Source organism: Procambarus clarkii, unplaced genomic scaffold (genome assembly GCF_040958095.1).
Source record: "Procambarus clarkii isolate CNS0578487 unplaced genomic scaffold, FALCON_Pclarkii_2.0 HiC_scaffold_443, whole genome shotgun sequence".
NCBI classification, from domain to species: Eukaryota; Metazoa; Arthropoda; class Malacostraca; order Decapoda; family Cambaridae; genus Procambarus; species Procambarus clarkii.
Window position 1 is genome coordinate 34,073 of NW_027189476.1, and position 10,846 is coordinate 44,918.

Here is a 10,846-nt window from a genome sequence, read left to right on the forward strand (position 1 = left end):
GCCAACGGCCATACCACGTTGAGAACACCGCTTCTCGTCCGATCAGCGAAGTTAAGCAACGTTGGGTTTGGTTAGTACTTGGATGGGTGACCGCCTGGGAACACCAAATGCTGTTGGCAATAATGTTTTTTGTTTTGTTTTGTTTTGTTTCGTTTGTTTTTGTTTGAATGGCTGGCTCCACGGGAAATTCACGGAGTTGTGTGGAATAAGGCCTGGTAAAATGAATTAATATGTATGTCATGTTTAAAACAAACTCGCTTAATATAGTGTGTGAGGCTTTATACAAAAACAAACAACCAAAACAAAACATGTTGTTTTATATATATATATATATATATATATATATATATATATATATATATATATATATATATATATATATATATATATATATATATATATATATATATATAGCTTAATCCGGGTTTGAACTCGCAACTCCAAGAATACGCATCACTTATATACACTTTACCACTGGACCACAGCTGCAGGACACAAGCTTGATGCTGAGGTATCAATTTAATGACGTAAATGCCATTTCCACAAATAAATGATAATTTAAAAGTATTTGTATGTACAAATCTTTTCTGTTTAAAAGGCTACAATATCAGTTACATATATAATTTGTGTTAATGTTTCTATACCCACAGGAAGGCATGTTTTTGCTTATATGTAAGGGGTACGGAGAAGGAATCCACAGACCATCAGTCCCCTTCCCCCCCCCCCCCCCCCCTCCCACCTACTACCACCACCACCACCACCACCACCACCACCACTACTCACCACCACCACCACTACTCACCACCAATCACCACCACCACCAATCACCACCAATCACCACCAATCACCACCACCACACCTAACCGAAAACCCCCTAACACATCAACCCTCCCCCCAATCAACAGGCGAAATAATAACCCTCAAATGCCTGCCTGCCTGCCAGCCAGCCAATACTAACGGTCTTCTCAGAAAGAAAATCTCTTTGTATCTGTATTACTTGATGAAATGTATGATTCTAATAATGAAAATAAATTTTGATGTCGGTTGTATGAGCATAATGACCAATATGCACATGATATGAATGAATTAAATAGTGTAGTTTTAAGTAATTAGGTTGTAGACACATTAAGCGGATATGATATTTGACGCGTCCAGAACTGGTGATTTTTGGTTTAGTTTTAAATGCACCACCACCATTGCTTCCCCAGAGCCTAATTAAGGACCGGTAAAAGGAGTCAATATGTATGTCATCTATAAAACCAAAGAATGAATAAAAACACACACACACACACACACCTACATAATAGTATTAGGAAGATTGTATGGCAAAAAAAAAAAGTACTCCCATTGGGTCGTTTGAACTCGCGACTTCCAAAACACCAGCCACACACCTTACCACCCAGCCACCATAGAGTTGGTATAATTGTGCAACTTTAGTTATAAAAGTAAAGTTCTTATTGTCTCAAATCTTATTGTCTGTTCTATGAAAAGGCATGATGTAAATTATGTATTTTTTGAATGATTGAATTGTAGGCACATTAAGCGGATTCGATATTTGATATATCCAGAAAAGGTGATTTCTGTTCAGTTTTAAAATGCATCACTGTTAACGCTAAAGGACTGGTAAAACGACTCGATGTTTGTCATTTTTAAAATAAACACTAAAACTAGGCCCTTAACATATATAATGTTTGAATATAAATTGAATGCATATAAATACAAAGTGGGAGTGGCTGGCTGGCTGGCTGGCTGGCTGGCTGGCTGGCTGGCTGGCTGGCTGGCTGCCTGCCTGCCTGCCTGCCTGCCTGCCTGCCTGCCTGCCTGCCTGCCTGCCTGCCTGCCTGCCTGCCTGCCTGCCTGCCTGCCTGGCTGGCTGGCTGGCCGGCCGCCCGCCCGCCCGCCCGCCCGCCCGCCCGCCCGCCCGCCCGCCCGCCTGCCCGCCCGCCTGCTTGCCTTGCCTTGCCTTGCCTTGCCTGTCCTGTCCTGTCCTGTTCTGTTATTGCCTTGCCTTGCCTTGCCTTGCCTTGCCTTGCCTTGCCCTGCCCTGCCCTGCCTTGGCTGCAGCTGGCTGGCTGGCCGTAAATCAACTCTTAACAACACCATACCACACCACACCATCACTCATCACCCATCACCCACCACCGGCCCCAGTCTCCCAGCCTCTCTTATATACCCGAGCAGGCCCTTTAAATTATTTGAATTGTTGCACTTCGGCCAATGGCAGGCACGATCGCTGCTGCTCAAACATATTCTGGTTCACAAGTATTAATATATATATATATATATATATATATATATATATATATATATATATATATATATATATATATATATATATATATATATATATTCATGAAACACATTAAAACCTTGATCATTTATTCATTCATTACGTCTAGTGAAGAATTGCTTTTGTTCATTTGTATGATTAAAAATTAATAGAATATGAATTCCTCGCTTAAAGTAAAATATAAAATATATATTGGATTTATATGATTGGTTAATATTCCAAGTGATGCTGAATATCCCCTATAATTTTGTTTTGTTTGTTTGTTTGTTATGTACACATTCCAAATGAAATCAATATAAATGTTATTATTAATGTTTGAAAGTTGATTGTCTACTTGAATCTCTCTATTAAAGTGTGTGTGGCTCCGGATGGAGCCTGGTTATGGTATTTGTCGTGGTGGGTGGCAGAAGTGCTTACTTCTTCTCTGTCTTCTTTGGCAAAAGAACTGCCTGAATGTTTGGAAGAACACCTCCCTGTGCAATGGTTACGCCAGACAGAAGTTTGTTGAGTTCTTCGTCGTTGCGGATGGCCAACTGCAAGTGACGTGGGATGATACGGGTCTTCTTGTTGTCACGTGCGGCGTTACCGGCGAGCTCCAGAACTTCGGCAGCGAGGTATTCCATGACGGCTGCCAGGTAGACAGGAGCGCCAGCACCGACGCGTTCGGCGTAGTTGCCCTTACGCAGCAGACGGTGAATTCTGCCCACGGGGAACTGAAGTCCGGCCCTGCTGGAGCGAGACTTTGACTTGCCCTTCACTTTGCCTCCCTTGCCGCGTCCTGACATTGCTGCTGCTGTTGTGGGTTTGTGGTGTTTTATGCCGCTTTGCTTTGATGTCCATAGGGAATGGAAAGGATGGGGGAGGTAGAGGGATGGGGAGATGAAATTCAGGAAGAGGATGCGGGTGTAGAGAGAGAGGAGGTTTGAAAGTTCGGTGGCCTGTCCACCATGGGTTGACATTTTTGTATGTGTTGTTTGTTTGCGTGTGTGTTATGTTGGGTTGTCAGTACATTGGCTGGGGGGGCTAGTGTTTGTGACCTTGTTGGTGTCCTAAAGCACTAGAGCCGATGGAGTTGGCTGAAGGAGGCTAATCTTAGAAACATCAGGGTAGTTACACTTCTGACGCCACGACAAATGGTTTTTTGGTTTTATATTTTTTTGTAGGTGTTTTATTTATATATATATTTTTTTTTTTTTTTTTTTTTTTTTTTTTTTTTTTTTTTTTTTATATTTATTTATTTATTTATTATTTTTTTTTTTTTTTTTTTTTTTATTTATTATTTATATATTTTTTTTTTTCTTTCTTTCTTTATTCTTCATTTGGTGTAGATTGGGTCCGGGATGGGCCACTCATCTGGATCGTCTGGCAGACCGCTTAGTATCTGAGGGCTTGGGAAGGCCTCATCATGGATATGTCTGATCACTTTTTGTTGGAGAGTGATTCTTCTGGTTCTGTGTGGTGGTTCGTGGATCTCGTAGTCGCTGGTGGTGTTTTCTGCTACGAAGGGATCTTCTGGGTCTGGGACATACATGTTCTTCATACGGTACAGCTGTCTTCTGGCCAGGTAGCTGAGCCTAATGTTCATTGGCTTCATGTTGAGCGTCTCATGGATCAGGTCGGTTCTCACCCTGTCACTCAGAGTCAGGCCCTCTGCAAAGCGAAGTGCTTTGTTTTGTACTCGTTGAATCTTCAACATGTTGGATTTGTTGGTGAGGTTCAGGGGAACGTATGGGTATTCCAAGCTAGGCCTTATGATCATTCTGTACAGGTGGAGCTTGATGTGGGATGGGGCTTGGTTGAAACGGAAGAGCCTCGCCAGTGAGCCCCGGGCCATCGCTGTCTTCTGGGATACGTACTGGGAGGAGTTGAGCAGCCTGTTGAAGTTGTAACCGAGCACTGTGTTGGAGTTTGAGATGGCTATGGGTTCACCCCTGATTCTTATTCCCCCCTCATTTTCAATTGAGAAGGCCATACAGCCGACAGTGCTTAATTGAATCTTTTCTGGGTTAGTGGTGATCCTCCATTTCCTTTCCCAGTTAGCAGTCCTTGCTAGTTCTACGTTTGCCTTACGGGTTGCAGTTGCATGTTTGGCCGCTTGGCTGCTAGGGTTAGATGTTATTACGTGCGTTACGTCGTCCGCAAATTGCACGATAATGGTGTCCCTATACTCTGGTTGGGGCAGGTCATTTACAAAGATGTTGAAGAGAACCGGGCTCAAGCATGATCCTTGGGGGACTCCAGCTGTTGGGGTGAAGGCTGCGGCCTCGTTTGCCTTGAAGCTGGGGGTAACTTGCCTATTCTTAAGGAAATTACTGATCAGCCTGAGGAGGGTCCAGTTTTGCGCTGGTAAGTCTGCTAGTTTGTACACCAGACCATCGTGCCACAGGCTGTCGAAGGCCTTGTGCACGTCCCTCGTCGCAATCAAGGCTACGCCCCGCAGATCGAGCTTCGTGTTATATACCCCGCTCAGGATCAAGGGAGCCCGCCACTGACCAATCAGCGCGCTCCGCCACGCGACCCGCTCTGAGCTGAGTCGCGAGCGGGATATAAAAGGAAAGCTCGCCTCGCGCAAAAGTTCATTATTGTATCGCAACGCCAGCCAGCACGAGCATCATCATGCCACCCAAGGCATCTGGAAAGGCTGCCAAGAAGGCCGGAAAGGCCCAGAAGGCCATTGCCAAGGGCGATAAGAAAAAGAAGCGCAGGAGGAAGGAGAGCTACAGCATCTACATCTACAAAGTGCTGAAGCAGGTCCACCCCGACACTGGTATCTCTTCCAAAGCCATGTCGATCATGAACTCGTTCGTGAACGACATCTTCGAGCGCATCGCCGCCGAGGCTTCTCGCCTGGCCCACTACAACAAGCGTTCCACCATTACCAGTCGGGAGATCCAGACGGCTGTAAGGCTCCTGTTGCCCGGAGAACTGGCCAAGCACGCCGTCTCTGAGGGCACTAAGGCCGTCACCAAGTACACCTCCTCCAAGTAAACGGCTTACTTACTGCCCTGTGGTGGTGGCTTGGCCTCAAACCAACAAACTCGGCTCCATTGGAGCCACACTTTAATTTCTAAAGAGATTGTGAGTGTTAGACACCAATACTATTATAACAAAAACCTCTGTCACTGAAAGCAAATAGCTATAAAATGAGAATATTTATGAAACTGTCTGTGTGTGTTTCTCTCTCTCAGTGTCTGTCTGTCTGTCTGTCTGTCTGTCTGTCTGTCTGTCTGCCTGCCTGCCTGCCTGTCTGTCTGTCTGTCTGTCTGTCTGTCTGTCTGTCTGTCTGTCTGTCTGTCTGTCTGTCTTGTCTGTCTGTCTCTCTCTCTCTCTCTCTCTCTCTCTCTCTCTCTCTCTCTCTCTCTCTCTCTCTCTCTCTCTCTCTCTCTCTCTCTCTCTCTCTCTCTCAACACATATAAGCACTCGGTATCTTTTTTCTAGAGATTAGAGATTCATTGTTATGTTCCACATTAGGATTACTATGCAGGCCACCCTCTTAGGTTTGAAAATGTCAAGAAAACGGTTAATTTAAAATGTCATCTCCTAACTTAACAGATTAAGCCAGAGGACCGAAAACAGAATAAAACAGGACTGGACAGTATATGTCACTTATACAAGCTGCTTTTATTTCTAGTACAGTATGACAATTTTTATTTTGGGGGGGGGGGGGGGGGTGATCCTTGACAGTGCATAAGAGTGAAAAGCGACGGCGTTTTGTTTGTAAGAGAACAGGTTGTACTACAAATGACTTGATTTATTGATATCACATGTATGTATGACACCTAAATTATGCTAGGAATGTCTGAAATCTCCTTAGAAGGATATTTTGGCCCTGAGAAGGGCCGAGTTTGGTGTATACTAGGGTGGTCGATTTAGCTTATGCACGCTCTCCACGGATACGGCGAGCAAGCTGAATGTCCTTTGGCATGATGGTGACACGCTTGGCGTGGATGGCACAGAGGTTAGTGTCCTCGAAGAGACCGACCAGGTAAGCCTCGGATGCCTCCTGTAAAGCCATGACGGCAGACGACTGGAAGCGAAGATCGGTCTTGAAGTCCTGGGCAATCTCGCGCACCAGACGCTGGAAGGGAAGTTTCCTGATGAGCAACTCGGTGCTCTTCTGGTAACGACGGATCTCACGCAGGGCGACCGTTCCGGGCCTGTAACGGTGAGGCTTCTTCACACCCCCTGTGGCAGGAGCAGACTTGCGTGCTGCCTTGGTGGCCAGCTGCTTACGAGGAGCCTTGCCTCCCGTGGACTTGCGAGCAGTCTGCTTGGTGCGAGCCATGGTGAACAACTGTGGTTTGTGATGGCCGGCGCCGAAAAATTTTTGCTTATATACGCCGTCTCGAGGCGCTTGCTCGAGCGCCATTGGCTGCTCGACTCGCCTACGTCACCCCGTTGCCCCTCCCCTCCTTCCTCTGGCTGCAGCCAACAGGCGGCTCACCTCAATCACTATTATCGCTGATTTTGCTCTATTTTTTGGATTTGTGCAAAAGTCATTTCACAGGGACGTGAAACAGACGAGTAGGCAACTGCAGTTTTGAAAGCGTTGTGAGAAAGCCGTGTCTACTCGACCACAAGCGTAAAGTAAGGGCAGGCAGGAGTTGCAATGCTACTAGTACGTCCGCTTGATGGGATATAGTCGGGAAATCGTGCGGGCATTCGTCAATTCGATTCACACAACTTCAACACCATGACTGGACGCGGCAAGGGAGGCAAGGGACTCGGAAAGGGTGGCGCCAAGCGTCATCGTAAGGTGCTACGTGACAACATCCAGGGCATCACCAAGCCCGCTATTCGTCGCTTAGCTCGTCGTGGCGGCGTGAAGCGTATTTCGGGTCTCATCTACGAAGAGACCCGTGGCGTCCTGAAGGTGTTCCTCGAGAACGTCATCCGTGATGCTGTAACCTACACGGAACACGCCAAGAGGAAGACCGTCACTGCTATGGACGTGGTGTACGCTCTGAAGCGCCAGGGTCGTACCCTCTACGGATTCGGCGGATAAGAGCTTGGCTAATCCATCGATTCCACCCACCACCACCTCAAAACGGGACCTAATTAGGTCCCTATACTTTTTTACTGAAGGGCTTAATAGACGATAACATAAATTGTTTTGATATCAGCTAGCACATTGGGTCTTATGAAATCTATTTTTTATCCTCGCATGCTTAAAGGGACTCTGATTGGGGAGGGAGGGGGGGGGGGGGAAGGTTTGTTACGTTATATACTAGCAGAGCAGGATCATTGGTGGGGGGTGAGGGGGAGAGAGAGAGAGAGAGAGAGAGAGATCTTTCCCAACTCTTCCTTTTTACATGAGTGAGCTACCCGTTTTATTCATTTTATCCTTCTCAGAGCTGTTTTGATAGTATCCAAATGATGGTAAATGAAAAGGGAGGACACGAATATCTACCCAGAATTCAGGACTGGCAATCGATATGCATGTTTGAGTGCGAATCTTTTTCTCTCTCAACTTAGGTATACGTTTATGTCGTACCTAAAAGCGAGAACCACACTATTGGGACAAGTATGCAAGGCCCAATTTTCCTAACAAGCACAGTTAATTTTGTTATTTTCGAACATTTCTTTCCAAATTGGTTTATCCAATTAACAGTATTATATTAAGATCATGAATTGCTGGGTTAGGTTAGGTTAGGTTAGGTTAGGTTAGGTTAGGTTAGCTTAGGTTAGGTTAGGTTAGGTTAGCTTAGCTTAGCTTAGCTTGGGTTAGCTTAGGTTAGGTTAGGTTAGCTTAGCTTGGGTTAGCATAGGTTAGGTTAGGTTTGATTACATTTCTATGTTAGATTTAACTCAAATTCAAAACAATTGCAGTCATTCGGCTTGTTAGTCAACTTGCCTCTAATAGGGGCAATTTGTCTAACAAGACTATTTAGTTTTGTGTGCATATATATATATATATATATATATATATATATATATATATATATATATATATATATATATATATATATATATATATATATATATATATATATATATATATATATATATATATATATATATATATATATATATATATATATATATATATATATATATTATAGCTTCAAGACTCCGAACCAATATAGAAGCATCAAGAGGAAGTGCTTGTGTTATGGGCCAATAGGCCTTCTGCAGTTACTTCCATTCTTATGTTTTTATTCCCATTGGTTCGTGTTTTATCTTGTGTAAATGTCAATCACCTTACCCAAAACTTTGGTACCATATCACCTCACCCATGTGTATATATAAATATATATATATATATATATATATATATATATATATATATATATATATATATATATATATATATATATATATATATATATATAATATACAGAGTAAATCTACCCCAAAAGTAATGATTTATTTGTCTACAAAACTAAACTCTTTTTGGAATCATATGAGGCCCCTCCACTGAGGGGGGAGGCCTGGATGTTTATTGTCATGTGTATTCATGCTGCTTGCATGTCATCGTTTATTTTGCCTTTGTTGTTTTCTTGACAGCTTTCTTTGCCTTGGGTGGTTTGGGAGATTTTGAAGCTCTCTTTATTTTGGGCTTTTTGTTCCCAACAACAAGCTGCTGCTGCTGCTTCTTTTTCAAGGCTGTAGGTGGTTTGTTGCTTGTGGCGGCTTTCTTGGGAGTTACCACGGCCTTCTTTGCTGCTGTAGATGGTTTCTTGGTTGTGGTGGCTTTCTTGGGAGTTAGAACGGCCCTCTTCTCTGCTACGGCCAGCTTGAATGATCCACTAGCTCCACTTCCCTTGGTCTGAACAAGAATGCCGTCAGCCACTGCTTTCTTGAGAAATCTTCGGATGTAAATGGCGATCTTGGCAGCCTCGACTTTGTTGTTGGCAACAACGTACTTCTTGATTGCTTGTAGAGACGAGCCCTTACGGTCTTTGAGTGCTGCGACCGCGGCTAGAACCATTTGACTAGTTTTCGGGTGAGCAACCTGGACGCGAGGTTTCCTGGTGGTGGCCACCACAGCAGCAGCCGCAGCCTTCTTGGTAGGCTTTGCTTCTACCATGATGATGATGAGATAACCAAGGTGATGAGAGACGCTCAGACAGTCACGGGGGAATGATGCTGCCGCCGCTTGAGCCGAACCTATTTATGTGCCGGCACGGTACAGAAGCTGCAACCTGGCAACTCGTCCACCAATCACAACGGTTGGTTTTACGGCTCCGAAACCTGGATCCCATATCTTCTCTAAAATAGAAGCATTTGTTCATGTTCTTTGTAAAAGTATCATAAAGCAGGACAGATGAGACAAATATCATAAAAACTGAAGAGCAGATGAGCACACACATGTATGTATTACAAAAGAAAATCCACAAATTCATTAGAAATTGGCAGGGCAGGCTGAGGAAGTAGGTAGATGTAAAATGTCTGTAAATGGCGAAAGAACATAAACCCAAGACTGAATAAACGATGTTAAATATCCATGCCAAGGAGACAAAAATATGTTAGGATACAATTACCATTAAGACACCACAAGAAGGTCCGTATCCTGCCGTGATGACTAAAAAGAGTTGGTTATTAGCCACAATGTGTAGGCAGTCTCATGCCAACGGCCATACCACGTTGAGAACACCGCTTCTCGTCCGATCAGCGAAGTTAAGCAACGTTGGGTTTGGTTAGTACTTGGATGGGTGACCGCCTGGGAACACCAAATGCTGTTGGCAATAATGTTTTTTGTTTTGTTTTGTTTTGTTTCGTTTGTTTTTGTTTGAATGGCTGGCTCCACGGGAAATTCACGGAGTTGTGTGGAATAAGGCCTGGTAAAATGAATTAATATGTATGTCATGTTTAAAACAAACTCGCTTAATATAGTGTGTGAGGCTTTATACAAAAACAAACAACCAAAACAAAACATGTTGTTTATATATATATATATATATATATATATATATATATATATATATATATATATATATATATATATATATATATATATATATATATATATATATATATATATATAGCTTAATCCGGGTTTGAACTCGCAACTCCAAGAATACGCATCACTTATATACACTTTACCACTGGACCACAGCTGCAGGACACAAGCTTGATGCTGAGGTATCAATTTAATGACGTAAATGCCATTTCCACAAATAAATGATAATTTAAAAGTATTTGTATGTACAAATCTTTTCTGTTTAAAAGGCTACAATATCAGTTACATATATAATTTGTGTTAATGTTTCTATACCCACAGGAAGGCATGTTTTTGCTTATATGTAAGGGGTACGGAGAAGGAATCCACAGACCATCAGTCCCCTTCCCCCCCCCCCCCCCCCCTCCCACCTACTACCACCACCACCACCACCACCACCACTACTCACCACCACCACCACTACTCACCACCAATCACCACCACCACCAATCACCACCAATCACCACCAATCACCACCACCACACCTAACCGAAAACCCCCTAACACATCAACCCTCCCCCCAATCAACAGGCGAAATAATAACCCTCAAATGCCTGCCTGCCTGCCAGCCAGCCAATACTAACGGTCTTCTCAGAAAGAAAATCTCTTTGTAT

At 43.7% G+C, this 10,846-nt stretch overlaps 2 non-coding genes across 2 annotated transcripts; both read left to right on the forward strand.

Annotated features, from left to right (window-relative positions):
• LOC138361534 (5S ribosomal RNA) lies at positions 1–119 on the forward strand. Its single transcript, XR_011227015.1, has one exon. It is a non-coding gene; the product is annotated as a 5S ribosomal RNA (ribosomal RNA).
• Positions 120–9,859: 9,740 nt separating this feature from the next.
• LOC138361518 (5S ribosomal RNA) lies at positions 9,860–9,978 on the forward strand. Its single transcript, XR_011227000.1, has one exon. It is a non-coding gene; the product is annotated as a 5S ribosomal RNA (ribosomal RNA).
• Positions 9,979–10,846: the final 868 nt, after the last annotated feature.